This window comes from Rhinoderma darwinii (assembly GCF_050947455.1).
Source record: "Rhinoderma darwinii isolate aRhiDar2 chromosome 2 unlocalized genomic scaffold, aRhiDar2.hap1 SUPER_2_unloc_25, whole genome shotgun sequence".
In the NCBI taxonomy this organism is placed as follows: Eukaryota; Metazoa; Chordata; class Amphibia; order Anura; family Rhinodermatidae; genus Rhinoderma; species Rhinoderma darwinii.
Window position 1 is genome coordinate 322,484 of NW_027461691.1, and position 24,468 is coordinate 346,951.

At 44.0% G+C, this 24,468-nt stretch overlaps 1 long non-coding RNA gene across 1 annotated transcript; it reads right to left on the reverse strand.

Annotated features, from left to right (window-relative positions):
- Window positions 1–11,127: 11,127 nt before the first annotated feature.
- Window positions 11,128–12,381, reverse strand: LOC142674973 (uncharacterized). The gene is made up of 3 exons (XR_012852027.1): window positions 12,306–12,381; window positions 11,571–11,686; window positions 11,128–11,166 (listed from the first exon to the last, which is right to left on the reverse strand). It is a non-coding gene; the product is annotated as an uncharacterized LOC142674973 (long non-coding RNA).
- Between the last annotated feature and the right edge of the window lie 12,087 nt (window positions 12,382–24,468).

Here is a 24,468-nt window from a genome sequence, read left to right on the forward strand (position 1 = left end):
ATAATTTTTATACCAGCATCCTACTCTTCAAGTGCCTCGCTTCCAGAAGTACTGCGGCATGCGGCTCTGCTAGAAGAAATCGGAGAGGCCTCCTGTGAAGGATTTGCCTGACACAGCTTCTGTGTCGACGCCCATGGTTAATAAGCCTGCATCTGTGTCTAGGTCTGCTAGAGTGACTCGATCTGCTACAACTCTGGCTGGTAGGCTGAGGAGTGGGAGAGCCTATCGCAGCCTGGCCAGACGGTTCTAGCTCCCGCCCTTGGTCTACTTATAACTTCATTTAATGCTTGTCCTTTGCCTGTGATTCTCTTGTTTCCTGGCTCTGCTGTTCCTGCTGTTACCATTGACCTCTGCTTCATATTGACCCTGGCTTGACTGACTATTCTCCTGCTCTGCATTTGTTACCATGTACACTCCTGGTTTGACTCGGCTCATCCACTACTCTGTTGCTCACGGTTTTGCCGTGGGCAACTTCCCCATTTCCCTTTGCTTTTGTGTACCCTTGTCTTGTTTGTCTGTCGTGCACATATTGAGCATATGGACCGTCGCCCATTTGTACGCCGTCGCCTAGGACGGGCTGTGAAAGTAGGCAGGGTCTGAGTGGTGGGTATATTATGGCTCACCTGTCTGTCTCCCTATCCTGACATTACAACTCCCTAAGACACTGCCTGGGCAAACAAGAAGGGGTGGATGTAGGGCACATTCTAGCAGCAACATATTGTGTGTTAAGTACAAGGACAAGAGGGATGTCGTTGTATTGACAACAATACATGGCCACACCAGTGCCCATGTACCTGTACTAGGTACCAGTACAGAGAACCCCAAACCAGACTGCATCCTGGACTACAATAGGTACATAGGAGGGGTGGATTTGTCAGATCAAGTCCTGAAGCCCTACAGCACCGTGCGGTGTGGTATAAGAAGCTGGCCGTGCACATCATTCAGATTGCATTGTACAATGCGTACGTACTACATCGATGTAAAGGCCAGGCGGGAACTTTCCTGGAATTTCAAGAGGTGGTTATCAAGAACCTAATCTTTAGGGACCATGAAGGGGGGGCACCAAGTACTTCTGGAAGCAAGGCAACACGCATCGTACCAGGGCAATACTTTCCAGGAGGAGTTCCCCAAACTGGCAAGAAGGGAAAAAGTCAAAAGAAGTGCAAAGTCTGCTATAAGAGGGGGATAAGGTAAGACACAATATATCAATATGACACGTGTCCCGAAAAACCAGGTGTTAGGGATCTGCCAGGTACTACGTCTAGGTATACTCCTGGGATTAATCAATCCACACCTGAGGCCAGACCTGTTCGTCTGACACCATCTCCCACCAACCAGGGTGGCAGGCTCAGGAGTGGGAGAGCCTATCGCGGCCTGGTCAGTCGGAGTTAGCTCCGCCCCCTGTCCTTTATTACCTGCTGTGTTCTCCTCCTCAGTGCTTGTAATTCTTTTGGATTCCTGGCCCCACTGCTGCTTGCTCCAGCCTGCTCCTGCCTTGCTGCTGTTCTGCTTAACCTGCTTTGCTTTGCCTCCGGCTTGCTTCCTCCTCCGTGCTCACTTGGGTATACTCCACCTTATCCTGGTCCTGACTACTCATTCACCGCTCCGTTTCCTCGTGGCGTTCCGTGGGCTACTGCCCCTTCCCTTGCGTGTTCCCTGTTTGTTTTCCCGTGCACTTAGACAGCGTAGGGACCGCCGCCCAGTTGTACCCCGTCGCCTAGGGCGGGTCGTTGCAAGTAGGCAGGGACAGGGCGGTGGGTAGATTAGGGCTCACTTTCCCTTCACCCCCTTCCTGCCATTACATAATTACAAGCCCCTTACCTAGTCTACCATTTCCCCTACGCTGACGCTATCATGGAACCCCTTGAGACCCTGACCCAGCAGATGCAGGGCCTCTCCCTACAGGTCCAGGCCCTGGCCCAGAGGGTCAACCAGGGTGACGCTGCCGTAGTAGTTCCCCTCACCTCACCTCTAGAACCCGACCTCAAGTTACCTGACCGGTTCTCAGGGGACCGTAAGACATTTCTCTCCTTCCGGGAGAGTTGCAGACTGTATTTCCGCCTTAAACCCCACTCCTCAGGTTCCGAGAACCAGCGGGTGGGTATCATCATATCCCGACTCCAGGAAGGGCCCCAAGATTGGGCCTTCTCCTTGGCTCCTGACGCCCCTGAACTTTCCTCTGTTGATCGCTTTTTCTCTGCCCTCGGACTCATTTACGACGAGACTGACAGGACTGCTTTAGCCGAGAGTCAGCTGGTGACCTTACGTCAGGGTAGGAGACCGGTTGAGGAGTACTGTTCTGATTTTAGAAAGTGGTGCGTAGCTTCTCGGTGGTACGATCCGGCCCTAAGGTGCCAGTTTAGGTTAGGATTATCTGACGCCCTGAAGGATCTGCTGGTTAGCTACCCCTCTTCTGACTCCCTTGACCAGGTTATGGCCCTAGCAGTACGACTTGACCGACGTCTCAGGGAACGTCAGCTTGAACGCTTCAATGTTCTCCCCTCTGACTTTTCTGCGATCCCCCCCGAGGTCCCGTCTCCTCGCCCCTCCACGGAGGACTCGGAGGTACCTATGCAACTCGGGGCCTCCATGTCCCCTCGACAACGTAGGGAGTTTCGCAGAATGAAGGGTCTCTGCTTCTACTGTGGGGACGACAAGCATCTTCTGAACACCTGTCCCAGGCGCAAGAATAAAAAGCCGGAAAACTTCCGCGCCTAAGTGATCATCGGGGAGGTCACTTGGGCGCACAGGTATTTCCCGTTAATGTGAAACGCAATAAAATTTTGCTTCCCTTTCAGGTCTCGTTTGCTGGTCGGTCTGCCACTGGCAGTGCCTTCGTGGATTCTGGCTCATCTGCTAATATCATGTCTGTGGAATTTGCTATGTCTCTAAAAATGCCTTTTATTGATTTACCTTATCCTATCCCTGTAGTAGGTATCGACTCAACTCCCCTTGCTAATGGTTATTTTACTCAGCATACTCCTGTTTTTGAACTCCGTGTTGGCTCCATGCATTTGGAGCAGTGCTCTGTACTGGTGATGCAGGGATTATCGTCTGATCTGGTATTAGGTCTTCCCTGGTTGCAGTTGCATAATCCCACGTTCGATTGGAATACTGGGGAGCTTACCAAATGGGGTATTGAATGTCTTATGTCATGTCTTTCTGTTAATTCTATTTCTCCCCGGGAGGAGGTAAACACGCTTCCTGAGTTTGTTCAGGACTTCGCCGATGTGTTTTCTAAGGAGGCCTCCGAGGTGTTGCCCCCCCATAGAGATTACGATTGCGCCATCGATTTGGTGCCTGGTGCCAAGCTTCCCAAGGGTAGGATATTTAATCTTTCATCTCCTGAACGTGAAGCTATGAGGGTGTATATCCAAGAATGCCTGGCCAAGGGTTTCATTCGCCCCTCGACTTCTCCTGTAGGTGCTGGCTTCTTCTTTGTGGGGAAGAAGGATGGTGGTCTTAGGCCGTGCATTGATTATCGTAACCTGAATAAGGTCACCGTAAGGAACCAGTACCCACTTCCTTTGATTCCGGATCTTTTTAATCAGGTTCAGGGAGCCCAATGGTTTTCTAAGTTCGATCTACGGGGGGCATATAACCTTATCCGCATCAAAGAGGGGGATGAGTGGAAAACTGCGTTCAACACACCCGAGGGTCATTTCGAATACCTGGTCATGCCCTTTGGGTTGTGTAATGCCCCTGCTGTCTTCCAGAATTTTATTAATGAAATCCTGAGAGATTACCTGGGTAATTTTCTTGTTGTGTACCTTGATGACATACTGGTGTTTTCCAAGGACTGGTCCTCCCACGTGGAGCATGTCAGGAAGGTGCTCCAGGTCCTTCGGGAGAATAATCTGTTTGCTAAGACTGAAAAATGTGTCTTTGGGGTACAGGAGATACCATTTTTAGGGCAAATCCTCACTCCTCATGAATTCCGCATGGACCCTGCCAAGGTTCAGGCTGTGGCGGAATGGGTCCAACCTGCCTCCCTTAAGGCGTTACAGTGTTTTTTAGGGTTCGCCAACTATTACAGGAGATTTATTGCCAACTTCTCGGTCGTCGCTAAGCCTCTTACGGACCTTACTCGCAAGGGTGCTGATGTCCTCCATTGGCCCCCTGAGGCCGTCCAGGCCTTTGAGACCCTCAAGAAGTGCTTTATCTCGGCCCCCGTGCTGATTCAGCCCAACCAAGAGGAGCCATTTATTGTGGAGGTTGACGCATCCGAGGTGGGAGTGGGGGCCGTCTTGTCCCAGGGTACCAGCTCCCTCACCCATCTCCGCCCCTGTGCTTACTTCTCTAGGAAGTTTTCGCCCACGGAGAGTAACTATGATATTGGCAACCGCGAACTCTTAGCCATTAAATGGGCTTTTGAAGAGTGGCGGCACTTCCTGGAGGGGGCCAGACACCAGGTAACGGTCCTTACGGATCACAAGAATCTGGTTTTCCTAGAATCGGCCCAGAGGCTTAATCCTAGACAAGCTCGGTGGGCACTATTCTTTACCAGATTTAATTTCTTGGTTACCTATAGGGCTGGGTCCAAGAATATTAAGGCTGATGCCCTGTCACGTAGTTTCATGGCCAATCCTCCTTCCGAGAAAAATCCTGCTTGTATTTTACCCCCTGGTATAATCATTTCTGCCACGGATTCTGATTTAGCTTCTGATATCGCGGCTGATCAGGGTGCAGCTCCCGGGAACGTCCCTGGGGACAAACTGTTTGTTCCCCTGCAATACCGGCTAAGGGTACTCAGGGAAAACCATGACTCCGCTCTATCTGGTCATCCTGGCATCTTGGGCACCAAACACCTCATTACCAGAAACTATTGGTGGCCTGGGTTGCCTAAAGACGTTAGGGCTTACGTCGCCGCTTGTGAGGTTTGCGCTAGGTCCAAAACCCCTAGGTCCCGACCTGCGGGCCTACTACGTTCCTTGCCCATTCCCCAGAGACCTTGGACCCATATCTCCATGGATTTTATCACCGATTTGCCTCCATCTCAGGGCAAGTCGGTGGTGTGGGTGGTAGTAGACCGCTTCAGCAAGATGTGCCACTTTGTGCCCCTTAAGAAGCTACCTAACGCCAAGACGTTAGCTTCTTTGTTTGTGAAACACATCCTGCGTCTCCATGGGGCCCCAGTCAATATCGTTTCTGACAGAGGGGTACAATTTCTTTCCTTATTTTGGAGAGCCTTTTGTAAAAAGTTGGAGATTGATCTGTCCTTCTCCTCCGCCTTCCATCCCGAAACTAATGGCCAAACGGAGAGGACTAACCAGTCCCTGGAACAATATTTAAGGTGTTTCATCTCTGACTGTCAATTCGATTGGGTCTCATTCCTTCCCCTTGCTGAATTTTCCCTGAATAACCGGGTCAGTAACTCGTCAGGGGTCTCCCCGTTTTTCTGTAATTTCGGGTTTAACCCAAGGTTCTCCTCCGTTTCCCCTGGTTGTTCCAATAATCCTGAGGTAGAGGATGTTCATCGGGAACTGTGCACTGTCTGGGCCCAGGTTCAGAAGAACCTAGAGGCGTCCCAGAGCGCACAAAAGATTCAGGCGGATAGTAGACGTTCTGCTAACCCCCGGTTTGTCGTCGGGGATTTGGTCTGGTTGTCGTCCAGGAACTTGCGCCTTAAGGTCCCGTCCAGGAAGTTTGCTCCCCGATTTATTGGGCCTTATAAGATCATTGAAGTCCTCAACCCTGTATCCTTCCGTCTGGAGCTGCCCCCATCCTTTCGCATACATGACGTCTTCCATGCCTCCCTCCTTAAACGCTGCTCCCCGTCCTGGTCCCCCTCGAGGAAACCTCCTGTTCCCGTTCTCACCCCTGAGGGGGTGGAATTCGAGGTGGCCAAGATTATGGACAGTAGGATGGTCCAGGGCTCCCTCCAGTACCTGGTCCATTGGAGAGGGTACGGGCCGGAGGAGAGGACTTGGGTACCTGCCCGTGATGTTCACGCTGGGGTATTGATCAGGAGGTTCCACCTTCTCTTCCCTACTAAACCGGGTCCTCTTAGTAAGGGTCCGGTGGCCCCTCATAAAAGGGGGAGTACTGTTAGGGATCTGCCAGGTACTACGTCTAGGTATACTCCTGGGATTAATCAATCCACACCTGAGGCCAGACCTGTTCGTCTGACACCATCTCCCACCAACCAGGGTGGCAGGCTCAGGAGTGGGAGAGCCTATCGTGGCCTGGTCAGTCGGAGTTAGCTCCGCCCCCTGTCCTTTATTACCTGCTGTGTTCTCCTCCTCAGTGCTTGTAGTTCTTTTGGATTCCTGGCCCCACTGCTACTTGCTCCAGCCTGCTCCTGCCGTGCTTCTGCCTTGCTGCTGTTCTGCTTAACCTGCTTTGCTTTGCCTCCGGCTTGCTTCCTCCTCCGTGCTCACTTGGGTATACTCCACCTTATCCTGGTCCTGACTACTCATTCACCGCTCCGTTTCCTCATGGCGTTCCGTGGGCTACTGCCCCTTCCCTTGCTTGTTCCCTGTTTGTTTTCCCGTGCACTTAGACAGCGTAGGGACCGCCGCCCAGTTGTACCCCGTCGCCTAGGGCGGTTCGTTGCAAGTAGGCAGGGACAGGGCGGTGGGTAGATTAGGGCTTACTTTCCCTTCACCTCCTTCCTGCCATTACACCAGGGCTCTGTATGAAAGTGTATTAAAATTTATCATACATCCCTTGATTTTCAATCTACCCCAGTTTTACTTACCATTATGCACTCCGCACAGCTTATCCCGCTCATCTTTACACTTTGGGCCATGCTGTGTGCCCAGGCAGCTGTTAACATCCACATGTAGGGTATTGCTGTACCCGTGAGAACCCACATTACAGTTTATGGGATGTATGTCTCCGGTGGCGCATGCTGGGCACAATATATCGGACACTGAAATGGCATATATGTATAGAAAATTGCAAATCTCACTCTGCACTATCTGCTGCGAATTATCTTTTAAACAATACCTGTGGGGTCAAAATGCTCACTACACCTCTAGATGAATGCCTTAAGGGGAGTAGTTTTTAAAACGGGGTCACTTCTCGGGGGTTTCAACTGTACTGGTACCTCAGGGGCTTCTGCATACATGACTTAGTACCAGAAAATACCCAGTAGGCCAAATGGTGGTCCTTTCCTTCTTAGCCCTCCCATTGGCCCAGTTTATCACACATTTTTTTTAATTCACAGCCCATTTCAAATAAATACTGAGAATAAACTGTGGGGTCTAAATGGTCACAACACCCATAAATGAATTCCTTGAGGGGTTTAGTTTCCAAAATGGGGTCACTTCTGGGTTTCCATTGCTTTGATACCTCTGGGGCTCTGCAAAGTCGACATGGCACCCGAAAACCAATCCAGCAAAATCTGGACTCCAAAGAACACATAGCGCTTCTTTCCTTTTGAGACCTCTCATGGGCCCAAGCGGCAGTTTATCACCACAAATGGGATATTACCGCACTCAGGACAAATTGGGCAACAAAATGGGGCATTTTGTTCCATGCGAAAATAAGACATTTTGATCAAAAATGACATCTTATTGGAAAAAATGTCATCTTTTTAATTTCACAGCCCAATTCAAAGACGCTCTGTGAAAAAACTGTGGAGTCAAAATGGTAACAACAAACATAAATGAATTCCTTTAGGGGTGCAGTTTCCAAAATAGGGTCACTTTTGAGGGATTCCTACTTTTTTGGCACCTCAACACCTCTTCAAACCTGGCATGCTGCCTAAAATATATTCTAATAAAAATGAGGCCCCAAAATGCACTAGGGTGCTTCTTTGCTTCTGGGGCTTGTGTTTTAGTCCAAGAGCACACTAGAGCCACATGTGGGACATTTCTAAAAACGGCAGAATCCGTAAAATACATATTTAGTAGTGTTTCTCTGGTAAAACCTTCTGTGTTACAGAAAAAAATAGAATAAAATTAAATTCAGCAAGAAAAATGAAATGCGCAAATTTCACCTCCAGTTTGCTTTAATTCCTGTGAAATGCCTAAAGGGTTAAAAAAAAACTTTCTAAATGCTGTTTTGAATACTTTGAGGGGTCTAGTTTTTAAAACGGGGAGTTTTGTGGGTGTTTCTAATACATAGGTGCCTCAAACCCACTTCAGAACTGAACAGGTACCTTAAAAAAAAGGCTTTTGAAATTTTCTTAAAAATATGAGAAATTGCTGTTTATGTTCTAAGCCTTGTAACGTCCAAGAAAAATCAATGAATGTTCAAAAAATTATGCCAATCTAAAGTAGAATTATGGGAAATGTGAACTAGTAACTATTTTGGGTGGTATAACCATCTGTTTTACAAGCAGATGCATTTTTTTACTTTAGAAAAATTCTATTTTTTCTAAATTTTCTCTAAATTTTGCAATTTTTCACTAATAAACACTGAACATATCAACAAAATTTTACAGCTAACATAAAGCCCAATGTCTCACAACAAAACAATCTCAGAATCGCTTGGATAGGTTTAAGCATTCCGACGTTATTACCACATAAAGTTAAATATGTCAGATTTGAAAAATGTCAAAAGAAATAGCGCAGACCCTAGTAGCTGGCAGGGATGGATTATATACAAAAGCAAATTGGTGTGCAAGACCACTAATGATCCCAATTTCCCAGCTGCTATTGAGTTGTTGAATTTAATAACTTTTATTATTTTAATTTAGAAATGAAGCGCAGCAGAGAGAAGAAAGACGTACAACATTGAGGTGAGTTAAAATGGTTCCAAGTCAGTTAGCGTAACGTTTGATATCCAATGTGTATTAAATGGGTCTCATAAGAATAAAGTGGCAGGCGCAGTCAGCAGCTGCAGACTGCTAGAGAGCCTCTTTGTCACACAGGGTAAGATGCAGTAGCTTGTGCCGACTAGGATTATTAAAAGAGCGCTAGCCCCCCCGACATGTTTCGCTGCTTCAGACCATTAGCCCCGAATTTATCCCCTGAGGACGCTGCTGAAGCAGCGAAACATGTCGGGGGGGCTAGCGCTCTTTTAATAATCCTAGTCGGCACAAGCTACTACATCTTACCCTGTGTGACAAAGAGGCTCTCTAGCAGTCTGCAGCTGCTGACTGCGCCTGCCACTTTATTCTTATGAGACCCTAATACACATTGGATCTCAAACGTTACGCTAACCGACTTGGAACCATTTTAACTCACCTCAATGTTGTACGTCTTTCTTCTCTCTGCTGCGCGTCATTTCTAATTTAAAATAATAAAAGTTACGTTTTAATAAATTCAACAACTCAATAGCAGCTGGGAAATTGGGATCATTAGTGCTCTTGCACACCAATGAGATTTGAAAAATGGGCTCTGAGCCCTAAGGCCCAAACTAGGCTGCGTCCTTAAGGGGTTAAGCAACTATCAAATATATCAATGTTTTACATCTCCTGTCACTCTTTGTCCTACAGTATATAATCCAGTACATATGGCGGCACGTTCCATACACTCTGTATTGTGTACATATGATACAATGTCCTGTCACCTACCACTGGATTAAACACGATGTCACACAAATAGCGCTGTGAAAGGTCGGTTAGGTGAAATGTATACACTGTGGTAAGTTGCAGCCACGCACATAACAATTACCAGTCACACTTATGGATTGATGTTAAAGATTTATTTAAGGTTTTTGTGGATCAAAATATATAATGGTAAATATGATGGTAATACAAGATTCAGCAAAAACTGTGGAATATGTCACAGTATATACCGTAGTATCAGTAAGGGGTAGAAAATCTGGATTCCACAGACACAAGTAGAGATGACATATTGTCCTGTTCTGAACCTGGTCTTCTGGGTGATATTGATGCCCTGGTGACCACATTGATGTCTCTTCTGTGACAGATGTTGTAGAAATGTTAAGTCTCGCCATTGGAATTCTTGTAAGATGGCGGATTCTGCCCTTGGTTGTTATTGGTGTTGATGTTCTGTTGATATCTGCTGACTTGTTCTGGGGGGAGAAGCACACAACCCTATTAAATATTGATCATTCAGGCTGCTTGATAAATATAGAGAGGGGACACATCCAGAGGAACTTACCTTTCTATCAGCATTGATAGTGGCTCCTCCGGTGACAGGGAGCGCTATTCTCACCAGATGTAGTGCGGAATTGATGTTTATGCTGCAAGACAAATATTTGCTATTAATGTTCTATAATGTGTGTTTCTTAGCAGACACAAAATCTAGAAGACTTTTTAAGGTGATTTGAGGTAAATAAATTTCTTAATTGATCCTTGGCGTCACACTACAAACCTTGAAGATGGTTGATGCAAGCAGTGGGTCTGACCTAGAGCTGCGCTCTTCAGCATGTTACGGGAACTTTCTAATGTTCCGATGTTTTATGCCCCGGAGATTGTAACTGTTCCTTAGGAGTCCTGCAAGATGCCAAGTAATGTCTTCCATCAATAGCAATGTTCCTTGTATCCATCATTTTTGCTTAGAAGCTAATGCATCATAAAATCCAGTTGTTCCATCCATTCAGATGACCGGTTCCTTTAGGAAACTCATTGTACTATACTACATACATGCTTACAGTTGGGGAAGTTGTTCCCCAAAGCCCACAACCTTCATTCAGAAATGAAAACGTGTCTGAATACAAGGAGTTGGAATTTTAAGATTGAAAATACTATTTACACTTTAGTTAAATTAGTTGATAAAATAAATTACAGATACAGAGGAAAACCTAAGAGATGGAAGAACATTTTCACCGCAAACATAATAGACAACTACAAAGCTCTTACCTGTAAGGACATGAACAGATGCAGCTACTTTTTTTGTCCTTTCCTCCTAATGCCCGTTACATAGATTTTACGATCAAAGCGTCCACCAGCCAAGGGGATGCTGGAATGAGAAATATATTTATGTAAGACATATGATAATGTTAGCAGGTAACCACACTTTGCTTAGTTTCACATCCTATAATCCTCCAGTGCTGTTACCAAGGTGTACAGCCACCTGCCCCAAAGTGTGAGCTCTGGCTATAAGGACCATGTAGTAATGACGGCTACTGAAAGTATCATACCAACAACATGGAGGAAAACATGACTTACTCATCTGAACCAGGCCTGATCTTTACTTCAAAGATGCCATAAACAGGTCGGTGGTCTGAGGTCTTCAAAACAGGGCAAGAGTCGTATCTCAGGACTCGCACATCTCCCTCACATTGGCTTTTAAACAACACCCTGTCCTGTAGAGGTCATGAAAATAACAAATATCATTAGTGAAATCATATTATAATAGATTATTAAACTGCAAAACAACACAGACCTAAATGTTGGGCCTACTTTATTTATATTGCAGAATATTGAGACTTTATTGCATTTTAGGTTTGACTTGGTCACACAGATTTCATTAAATATGTATCCTTGACCCATGCTGGGCAACGACATATTACACTGGGAAACTGTGATGACAAACTCACTACATAAAAGTAAAATTAACTGAAAGCTTTGTTCATAAGAAATTACTCTTCCAGCTATAATAATAACAATTCATTACATTGGGGGAGGGGATTCATTATATAATGGGTGCTCTGGCCCATGGATTCTATTGTCTCTCAAGCTCTGTAGACCTGGAAATAAGATATCTTACCGTATATGATGGAATTATCTGCTTTGCTGATGTATCATAGGTGTCTGTGCCAATGTCAAACTTATATGTAGGAAGGAAATCAATGGTGTGCTCCTTGAACCCTAGAAATATGGACCCTAAAGTTGAAAGAAAAAAAAGTTTTCAGTATTAAAAAAAAAAAGGAGCAATTGATAATTTTAGCACTATATAAGAATTTGGGGAACATATCAACCATCATGTCAGTGATTTGTATTAATCTGTGGAAGTGGTTGTGGTATTAAAGGGGTTTTCCAATTTCTGACAACTGATGACGTACTCACCAGATAGGTCATCAGTACATGATCTGTGGTGGTCCAACACCCGGACCCTGCACTAATCAGCTGGTCCGGTGCCTTTGAGCACCGGACGTACATGCCAGATGCAGTTGGTGCCGGCCACGGAATTGCAGCCGAGCTGCAGTACTGCAACTCTGCTCCTATTCAAGTGAATAGTAGGCAGACCTGCAGTTATGCATCATGGCAGCTATGCTATGTAAGGAGCCAACTGCTTCCGCCTCCGTACATAGCATTGTGTGCCATAACATCCGGTGCCCGCAGGCCACTGGAACAGCTTAACGGTGCAGCGTCCAGGTGTCGGACCCGCACCGATGATATACTGATGACCTATCCGGTGGATAGGTCATCAGTTGTCAGAAGGTGGAGAACCCCTTTAATGAAGGTTGAGGAGTGATAGAGATCTGTCTACTAGTAAATATACCATTGTTCTTGGCTTCATTCAGATGGTCGTGTTTGAGGAGACTGGACATATCTTTTCCTTCGATCTTCTGCAGAAGAGATTCCACATTTTTTCTGTCCTCTTTAAGTTGAAAATTGAGGTCTCCAAACCAAAACACCCGATCAAAGCGGCTGGTGACGTCCACTGTAGAATAAAAAAAAAAATAAAAAATTATAGCACATGACTGCATTAGACTCAACGGAGACAAATAGAGAGATAAAAGGATCCATAGGTTTAACCACATAAGTAATACTCACAGGCATTGGAGTTGATTCTTTCCGGAATAATTTGAGGCAGACGGAGACCCTCAGTGATGGTTTTATAGTCCTGGATCCTCTTCTTGACTGCCCCAACTGCCAACAAAAACATACATATTAGCAGTGGCGGATGATCATATGGGCGGCCCGAATCGCATATTATTTTCAAAAAAACACATTGCAGCGTGCCACTGCCGCTAATTGAGAGGAGGGGTGGGTGTGAGGGATTATACAGCCGCACCGTCCGCCCTGCTGCCTCTCTGAGGGGGAGGCGGTGCAACTGAATCCAGCCGCCGCCACCCCCTCCTGCACTAATTGTACCTGCGTGTATCTGTATTACTGGCCACTCACAACATAGAATGAGATTGATAGATTAGAAAAAGTTTGATCAAACAGGATCAAACCTTTTATTTTTACGAAAACATTATTAGTACAGATCTCTTCATATCATCCCATATATTTCAGTTAATTATCAAATAGCAGCAATTTTATACAAAGTAAAACTGTACATGGTCATATATTAATATTGTAAATACTTACATCTCAGATGTGAATTAATAAAAAGGAAAGATGTTCCAAAGACAGTGAAGGCAACACCAAAGGCTCCTTTAGTTTTCACATGGTGGAATAGCCTGGTTGTTACATGGGTGTGCTCTACCTCTGTATAAGAAATTAAACACAAAAAGACGGGTCAGTGGTTAAGAGTACTACATGCAACAATGGAATAGAAATTATTTCCAATTAAACTATGGAAATATTACTAGAACATAATTTCATACTTTGTAACTGTGGTGTGAACTTTTAGATCTCCAATACTCAGAAGTCAAGAATCTGAGAGCCAAGCTCTTAGGCATCTAATTCTAATAACTAAATAAGATGTTCCAGCTAATGACTACATTCAAGACTTCTTATGTAGATGTAGGAATGTGAATCTTACCTGAGCAGAACCAGATTAGTACCCGTCGAACAAAGATGGTGAGATACAGGACTCCGAGCCCGGAGGAGTGGTATAATACATAGTGTCGTCCAAGGGTCTCCTGTAACTTTATCTCCCATTCCCGTCTACAAGAAGACACAATTTCAGATTTACATATTAATAAATGACACAAGATTAAGATACTCAACTCATCTGTATCAACACTCCATATAATAACTTCTGGGGATAAATTTTGAAAATTAAGGAGTGATAATATAATAAGTAGAGCATTGAGAGAGAATTTGTATCAGCCGCCCTGCTGTCCATCTGCAGTCATAGGCTGGTGTAAGACAACCTGAGAAGATTTACCTGTTTGGACATCCTTCCTGAACGCCAATAACATAAATGTCTTTCGTATCATCTGATGGTAACAGCAGATCCTCCACATTTTGCGGGTAATCCTGTTCAAAATATATAAGCATTAATATTGTATACAAAGAGCGCCAACTCAACTGACATAGGGTAGAATATAACCTGTCTGTAAAGGATCTGCCAGGCACAGCTTTGGGGTTAACGCCCATAGGTAATCAGTCTTCACCTGAGTCTATGTCTCTGAGACTGACTCCAGCTTCCACCACTCAGGCTGGCAGGCTTAGGAGTGGGAGAGCCTATCGCAGCCTGGCCAGACTCAGCTAGCTCCCGCCCTCTGTCTATTTATAACTGCCTTTCCTGTTCCTCCTTGCTTGTGATTCTTTCCGTGTGGTTTCCTAGCCCAGCTACAGCTCCTACTATTTGATCCTGCTCCATACTGACCCTGGCTTACTGACTACTCTCCTGCTCTGCGTTTGGTACCTCGTGCTCTCCTGGTTTGACTTGGCTCGTTCACCACTCTGGTTGCTCACGGTGTTTCCGTGGGCAACTGCCCCTTTCCCTTTGCTTTGTATTCCCTTGTATGTTTGTCTCGTGCACTTACTGAGCGTAGGGACTGCCGCCCAGTTGCACCCCGTCGCCTAGGGCGGGTCGTTGCAAGTAGGCAGGGACAGAGTGGCGGGTAGATTAGGGCTCACTTGTTCGTTTCCCTACCCCCGTGGTTACACTGTCTATGTGATATTCAACTACAAACTAAAGAGACATGGTTACTGGCCCATTTCATCCAACTTGAGCTCGGGCACACTGATGGGTCACAATAAATATTGTACATTACTTCTCACCTTTCCCTCCATATTCCAGGTGGCAACATATAGTCTCAACCGTCTATCTGGGAAATAGCGATCCAGTTCTCTAGCGCCGATCACAGCGCTGCTGCCAAAGTTTCCGTGAAGATATGGGGAGAATTAAAGATCTAGTGACTGTTATACCACAGTTCTGGACATCTGAGCAATGTATGAGAATTATTAGTTACATACCTTTTACGGATATTTTTGGAGCGCAGGCGGGTCAGCAGGCTGAATGCGCTCTTCTTGGTGTTCTTTGACGTAATGTCACAATATTTGCTGTGACTAAGATCGCTGGATTTTTCATCTGCCATATCTTTGATGACAGAAAACTTCTGGAGCGAGATGTTAGGCTCCTCCATAGTTGGTATGTCTCCCATCAGATTTCCTTTATCAGGAATTTGGGAGACATGATATTTCTTAGATTTTTTCCAAAAGGGCATGGTTATTTAATGCCCGGGTGCAAAACTGCACCAATGTCCTTGGTAGAAAACCAGGAGACAGTCAAGATAGAATTTGACTAATCGCCTCTAGTTCTCCGAAAATAGGACAAATCGCTAACCGTATAAGCAACACAGTAAGTAACACAGTGTCAATCCAACAGCAAGACCTAGAAAGACCAGAAAACTATAAGGGAGTCGTTACTTGTGATGAAACTAGCTGGAAAAATTAGTTATTAAATAGGGTATTCCTATAACAGAATATTGTCAATCATAAGTGTCAGAGGATCACATGACCTGGGAGCCCCTGTTGATAACATTGCATTAGGTTTGGAAGCTGAAACAATGTATTGGTTGTTAAATTGACCATATGGCATTTTAAAGGGTTGAATTTTTTTTTATATTAATTGATAACCAGAATTTAGAACCTAAGTAATTGGAGTTAGTAATAAATACTTTTTATTGTTATCTTTTTTATTGTTATTATTATTATTATTATTATGATTATATACATAATTATTAATTTTAATTGTTAATAAGGACACGTTTCCAGGGGATTAGCACTATCCTTCTACAATTTAGTCTGACGAATGCTATTAGGCTGTTTATTCCTGGACTTTACTAATATTTTATGACTAAAAAAAATTAAAAAAAAGCAATACTCCTTATAATCATTTATTTATGTACATGATTCAAACATCAAATAGTTTAAATCTTGTAATAAAACTAATACTACCATAGACGCAGTAAGAAAAACGTCTATCTAGACTCATCTCAAGACATCACAATAGCGGCACCTGATGTAGGTTGGTTGCATAGCCATACCAGCTAATATTCAGGATTGACCTGATATGTAAATAGTATAGTCTACAGACAGAAAACCTAAAATTCATAAATATGAATTCCCTTATAAACATTTTTTATGAGAATTACTGGTGTTATAAACTGGAGGGTGTGATAATAAGTTCCCAGAGATTCACATTCTTTGCTTTGTGGTTGCTTTATGAATCTACCAGCAGAATACAGACACCAATTTCTGTCTGCAATCTGCATTCTGTCTATGGAGCAGATGTGACAGGCCACAATATTGCTATTTAAGCAATTTCCTAGTGTATAAGTATTCCAAATAAAAAACAAAAATAACACGACAAACACTAGAATTACATGTAAGAATCCAATATTCATAAAGAGACTGATAGATGAGACTGTTCTAGAGACTAGAGATGAGCGAACCGGGACAACCGAACCCGGTTTCGGTCCGAACTTCCGGAAAAGTTCGGTTCGCAGCGAACCCGAACTTCACCGGGTTCGGCCGAACCCGTTTTGACCGAACCCGGTCAAAAATATTATACAAATCGGCAGCCACTTGTCTCTATCAATCACTGATAGAGAAAAGAGGCTGCTGATTAAAAATAAAATAAAAAGCATTTCATACGTACCTGGTCGTTGTCTTGCGGACGAGTCCCTCTTCTTCCTCCAGTCCGACCTTCTTTTCTGACGCGGCAGCCTGTTATTGGCTGCAGAGGCCTCTGCAGCCTGTGATTGGCTGCAGAGGCCTCTGCAGCCCGTGATTGGCTGCAGAGGCCTCTGTAGCCCGTGATTGGCTGCAGCGCTCACATGGGCTGCATCGTCATCAAGGAATGTCGGGCCGGATGTCGCGAGGGACGCGTCACCAAGGCAACGGCCAGGAGACCGGACTGGAGGAAGCAGGGAGTTCCCGGTAAGTATGAACGTCTTTTTTTTTTTACAGGTACTCTATATTGTGATCGGTAGTCACTGTCCAGGGTGCTGAAACAGTTACTGCCGATCAGTTAACTCTTTCAGCACCCTGAAGAGTGACTATTTACTGACGTCGCCTAGCAACGCTGCCGTAATGACGGGTGCACACATGTAGCCACCCGTCATTACGGGGCCTCATGCACACGACCGTAAAAGCACCCGTTATTAAGGGTCGTATTTACGACCCGAAATAGCGGGCCCATAGACTTCTGTTAGCCACGGGTACCTTCCCGTTTTCTCACGGGAAGGTGCCCGTGCCGTTAAAAAGATAGAACATGTTCTATTTTTTTATTTTACGGGTCGTGCTCGTAATTACGACTCATAATTACGAGCACGGCCGGCCACGGGCAGCCGGCCGCTTTTTTACGAGCCGTGCTGTCATTATAAGGGTATGCTCACACGACAGCGTCCGTTACGGCTGAAATTACGGGGATGTTTCCGCCTGAAAACATCCCCGTAATTTCAGCCGTTACGGCATATGCAGGCGCTTGAATGCCGCGTCCATTACGGACGTAATTGGCGCTGCTATTCATTGGAGTCAATGAATAACGGCTCCAATTACGGCCAAAGAAGTGACAGGTCACTTCTTTGACGCGGGCGTCTATTTACGCGCCGTCATTTGACAGCGGCGCGTAAATTACGTAAATTACGTTTGTCAGCGCGATCGAGGCGCTATTTTTGGACGTAATTCGGTGCAAAAACGCCCGAATTACGTCCGTAATTAGTGCGTGTGAACATACCCTGTGTTCACACGCACTAATTACGGATGTAATTCGGGATTTTTTGCCCCGAATTACGCCCGAAAATAGCGCCTCGATAGCGCTGACAAACATCTGCCCATTGAAAGCAATGGGCAGACTCTGTTTGTCTGTTCACACGAGGTGTATATTTACGCGCCGCTGTCAAATGACGGCGCGTAAATAGACGCCCGCGTCAGAGAAGTGACCTGTCACTTCTTTGGCCGTAATTGGAGCCGTTATTCATTGACTCCAATGAATAGCAGCGCCAATTACGTCCGTAATGGACGCGGCGTTCAAGCGCCTGCACATGCCGTTACGGCTGAAATTACGGGCATGTTTTCAGGCGGAAACATCCCCGTAATTTCAGCCGTTACGGACGCTGTCGTGTGAACATACCCTAAATTTTATAGCAGCACGGCCCATAAAATAGAAAAATAGAACATGTTCTATTTTTTTAACGGCACGGGCACCTTCCCGTGAGAAAACGGGAAGGTACCCGTGGGTAACAGAAGTCTATGAGCCCGTTATTGCGGGTCGTAATTACGACCCGCAATAACGGGTGTTTTTACGGTCGTGTGCATAATGGGAGCACGGCTTGGAAAAACGACCGGCTGCCTGTGGCCGGCCGTGCTCCTCTGGACAGGTCAGGATCCTGTTTCTTTTAAATGCTGCTAGGGAACCCGCTCGATCCACTATATAAGGCTGCGCTACAGTGCAGCATTTAAAAGAAACAGGATCCTGACCTGTCCACAGAGTTTAAGGCAGCACAGAGTATTTCAGGAGATGAGCGTGCAGATTCAGTGCTGCTGTGAACTCTGCTCTTACCATTACGTAGCTCTCAGTCTGTTACCTCTCCTCCACTACTGTCCTCAATAACACCTTCATGATTGGCAAGTCACCACGTAACGGTAAGAGCAGAGTTCACAGCAGCACAGAGTATTTCAGGAGATGAGCGTGCGGATCTTGTGCGCAGTGGTGACTTGCCAATCATGTGAAGGTATTCTTGAGGACAGGAGTGGAGGAGAGGTAACAGACTGAGAGCTACGTAATGGTAAGAGCAGAGTTCACAGCAGCACAGAATATTTCAGGAGAGGAGCGTGCAGATTCTGTGCTGTTGTGAACTTTGCTCTTACCATTACGTAGCTCAGTCTGTTACCTCTCCTCCACTCCTGTCCTCAATAACACCTTCACATGATTGGCAAGTCACCACCCCGCACAAGATCCGCACGCTCATCTCCTGAAATACTCTGTGCTGCTGTGAACTCTGCTCTTACCATTACGTGGTGACCTGCCAATCATGTGAAGGTGTTCTTGAGGACAGGAGTGGAGGAGAGGTAACAGACTGAGAGCTACGTAATGGTAAGAGCAGAGTTCACAGCAGCACTGAATCTGCACACTCATCTCCTGAAATACTCTGTGCTGCCTTAAACTCTATGGACAGGTCAGGATCCTGTTTCTTTTAAATGCTGCACTATAGCACAGCCTTATATAGTGGATCGAGCGGGTTCCCCAGCAGCATTTAAAAGAAACAGTGTGCGTGTTTGGGTATGTGTCTTTGTCTGTTTTTGTTTTTATATGTGTGTTTGTGTTTATGTGTGTTTGTGTATATATGGGTATGTTTGTGTATATGTGTTTGTGTATATATGTGTGTGTATATATGGGTGTATGTGTATATGTTTGTGTGTAGATGTTTGTGTGTGTGTTTTTGTATATGTGTGTGTTTGTGTATATGTGTGTATATGGGTGTGTGTTTATGTGTGTGTTTGTGTATATATGGGTGTGTTTGTGTATATATATGGGTGTATTTGTATATATGTTTGTGTGTAGATGTTTGTGTGTGTGTGTTTTTGTATATGTGTGTGTTTGTGTATATGGGTGTGTGTTTATGTGTGTGTTTGTGTATATATGGGTGTGTTTGTTTATATGTGTGTATATGTGTTTGTGTATATGTGTGTGTTTGTGTATGGTTATTTGTGTGTGTGTGCGTGTATATATGTGTGTAGGTGAGTAGAAGTATTGTTATTGTTCACATTGATAACTGTTTTTTTATATTGTTGCAGATTTTGATGTACCGATTGGACTACATCTTCGATTCGTTGGACTACTGTGTAGATCTACGTTTTTTCAAATTTTAATAAAATGGTTAACGAGGGTTTTGTTGGAGATTTCTTATTTCAATAAAAAAGAATTGTCTTTGTGGTTTTTTTTAAACTTTATTAGTGCCTAGATAATGGCAGTTGGCTGATTGACAGCGTCCATTATTAAGGCGGTACTTAGTGTTAGCCGGTGCAGAGGCTAGCACTAACCACCCATTATTACCCCGGTACCCACCACCACCAGGGGTGCCGGGAAGAGCTTGGTACGATCCAGTACCCGACCATCTGTTGTGATGGTCGGGTACTGGGGCGGCTGTAGGCTGGTATTATGAGGCTGGGAAGGGCCAAAAACAGTGTACCTTCCCACCCTTATAATGCTAGGCTGCTGCTGCTCTGTTGTATCGGGCTGGTTATAAAAATGGGGGGGGACCCCACGTCGTATTTTTTTTTTAATTTAACAAATTTAAGAATAGACGTTGGGTCCCCCACATTTTTAATAACCAGCCATATACAAGGCCGCAGCAGTCTGGCATTACATGGGTGGGAAGGGCCACTGGTTTTGTCCATTCCCAGGCTAATAACACTGTGTTGTATGTGGCTGGTTATGATAAATTGGGTGGAACCCCATGTCTTTTTTAAAAAAACAATTAAAATAAATAAATAATTAAAAAAAAAAAGACGTGGGGGTCCCCCCCACTTTTATAACCAGCCAGATACAACTCAGCAGCAGCAGCCTAGCATTACAAGGGTGGGAAGGTACACTGTTTTTGGCCCTTCCCAGCCTCATAATACCAGCCTGCGGCCGCCCCAGAGCCCGACCATCACAACAGATGGTCGGGTACTGGATCGTACCTGGCTCTTCCCGGCACCCCTGGTGGTGGTGGGTACCGGGGTAATAATGGTGGTTAGTGTTAGCCTCTGCACCGGCTAACACTAAGCCTCGCCTTAGTAATGGATGTTGTCACTCAGACAGCGGCCATTACTAAAGTGGTAGTAATAAAATTTGAAAAGAAAAAGACAAAGATATAGATAAAATATTTTATTGAAATAAAGCACCCCCAACACAACCCTCATTAACCATTTTATTGTAGAAAAAAAAACCGTCATCGAAGTAGTCCTCGAAACCGACGTAGTCAAAACACCAAACCTGTAAAAAAAATAAAAATGAAATAAAACATGTCGTAGGCTTAGATTCAGTTTAATGTGTGATACTGACTGTTATACCATGTATAGAAGCCTGCCACAAAGTTGACTTAGATACAGGGCGCCAGCAGACAGTATCATACATGGCCATACAGACATATATACAAACAAACATACATGCAAACATACATACATACATACATGCAAACTATCATACATACATGCATACACACACACACACACACACACACACATGAAACCATACATACAAACATGCAAAGATACATACATACATATATACAAGCATGCACAAATATACATGCAAACATAAATACATGCAAACATAATTACATACATGCACATATATATAAACATACATGCAAACATACATGCAAAAATAAAAACATGCAAACATACATGACAACATACATACATACATACATACATACATACATACAAACATGTATACATACATGCCAACATGCATGACAACATACATACATGACAACATACATACATACATACATGCAAATATACATTCATGCAAACATACATAAATGCAAACATACATACATGCAAATATATACATGCAAATATACATACAAACATGCACATATATTCATACATACATGACAACATACATACATGACAACATACATACATACATGCAAACATACATACATGCATACATGCAAACATACATAAAATGCAAACATACATACATACATTCATGCAAACACACATACATACATGCAAATATATACATGCACATATACATGCACATATATACATACATGCCAACATACATACATACATGCAAACATACACACATGCAAACATACATACATGCAAATATATACATGCAAATATACATACAAACATACATGCACATATATACATACATACATGACAACATACATACATACATACATGACAACATACATACATGACAACATACATACATGCAAACATACATTCATGCAAACATACATACATACATACATACATACATACAAACATACATTCATGCAAACATACTTTCATGCAAACATACATACATACATACAAACATACATTCATGCAAACATACATACATGCAAACATACATACATACATACATGCAAATATATACATGCAAATATACATACACACATGCACATATATACATACATGCCAACATACATGCAAACATACATGCACATATATACATACATACATGGCAACATACAACATACATACATACATGCAAACATACATACATGCCAAAAAAAATAATAATACGTTCATACTTACTTTCCTCCTGTCCGGCCTCCAGCGATGACGTTTCATCCATGTCGCCGCTGCAGCCTGTGATTGGCTGCAGAGGCGGTCACGTGGGATGAAGCGTCATCCTGACGTGCGTGACCGCCACTACAGCCTGTGATTGGCTGCAGCGGCGAAAGGGATGAAACGTCATCGCTGGAGGCCGGACAGGAGGAAAGTAAGTACGAACGTATAATTATTTTTTTTTTATTACATTTAAATTGTATTTTCCGCGCGCCGAGCATGTACTGTCAAGGTTGCTGAAAGAGTTAGTGCAGCCCATTAACTCTATCAGCACCCGAGACAGTAGCATTCTCGGCGCACGTAAGTGACAGGTTCGGTCCGAACTAGTTCGGTCCGAATCGAACTTTTTTGTGAAATTCGGCGAACTAGCCGAATCGAACTTTTGAAAAGTTCGCTCATCTCTACTAGAGACGTAGCAATGATAAAGTACTTACCGTACCGGTCACATCCACCTGATAAATGACAGCCCTCTGGCCAGCACTATACTTTATACCTAAGCTCGGTGACATCACAATAGATATACACTCGGTACACTACAGTATATGGCCAAAAGTCTGTGGACACCAATGGTTGAGACACTGATGTTGGGCAAAAAGGTCTGGCTCGCAATTGCCTTTCCAATTCACTTCAAAGGTTTTGTTGGGATTGAGGTCCGGGTTCTGTGCAGATACGCAAGTTCCTCCACATCGAACTTGTCAAACCATGTCTTTAGGGACCCTCTTAGTGCACAGGGGCACAGTCATACTAGGACAGGAAAGGGTCTTACCCAAACTATTACCACAAAGTTGGAAGAATACAATTGTTTAAATAGTCTTATTAACCCCTACTGGAAAAATGGGGTTTTAATCCAACCCCTTACAAACAATCCAGACCATTATACAAACTTCACTCCATTTTATAATAGGCACTATACAGTCCAGTAGGTAGCATTCTCCGGGCAGGCACAAAACGCAAATTCATCCATTAGATGGCCAGATAGTGAACCGTGATTTATTACTCAACAGAACATGTTTCCCCTGCTCCAAAATTCAACGGCGACGTGTTTTACACCCATCCAGCTGATTCTTGGCTCAATAATTAGGAGAGGTGTCCAAATACTATTGGCCATATAGTGTAGGTGGATTACCTAACTACACTCGTTATAACTTACAGATCTTAATATGGCATTTTCAATGGCTTTTACATGTTTTTTTTATATTACTTGATCAAAATTCTGAATGTTATTACATTGTGTTAATGTGTTAATTTATGGAATTATTTTTAGGGAATTTACACTAATATAAGGACTTACTACATAACAGACCCCTAATATGACCATCCTGTAATTTCTCCTTTACAATCGAGAGACAAAATAAGTTCTCAGGGCTGCAGGGAACCAAAATTATGTGCTGTTACCCTGCAAATCTATTATCGGCTGAATGTAGGCTGCCATTTCTTATAGCCTGTGTTCTTTCTATGATATTTAAGCAATTCAATTATATAATGAAACAAAAAAAGATATTACAACCACTATTAAACCATATCTTGAAGGCATGGATTCAATGTTCCTAATATAATGGATCGATCAGAGTCAGGTACAGATAGAGAAATGATAGAGAACTTACCGGTCACATCCAACTGAGTGACAGCTCTGTGACCAGCATCATTGCATATACCCAAGCTCTATGACATCACAATAGATGCTTTTATGACCTCACCCATAATTTGCATATTTCAAGTATAGATTTAATGTTCATCTCTCACAGTTGGTTTAGTGTGTGTCTAGTTATTACAATCTGGACGGATCTGCAGCTGCTGAACATCTGATTGATAATAATTTCTGTCTGTGTGACATTGAGGAAACAATTAATATTATATTAAAATACATAATCTTTGTAATAAATATGACTAAAAACCTGAAGACCCTCATAAGGTGCTGGGGCTCTGCACCAGTAAGTACTTCCTACATGCTGCATCTCCTGTGCTCAGCTCTCGAGGGAATAAAGAGGTGGTAAGAATTGATCTATTCATCCTGAGAGGAGACGGTCAGACCTGATGTGAACGTATTCAGCATAAATAGCTCAGAGATAACTGCACATAATCTCTGCCAGTTGCTCTCCTGTTCTAAAAAGTAGATCTGTGGCACCAGAAGACGGATAACTTCGGGAACCAACTAAGTTGGAATAGTATATAGATCATAGGCCTCCCAAGAGGGGGTAGAAGACCAACACCCAGATGTATTCATGAAAAATGGC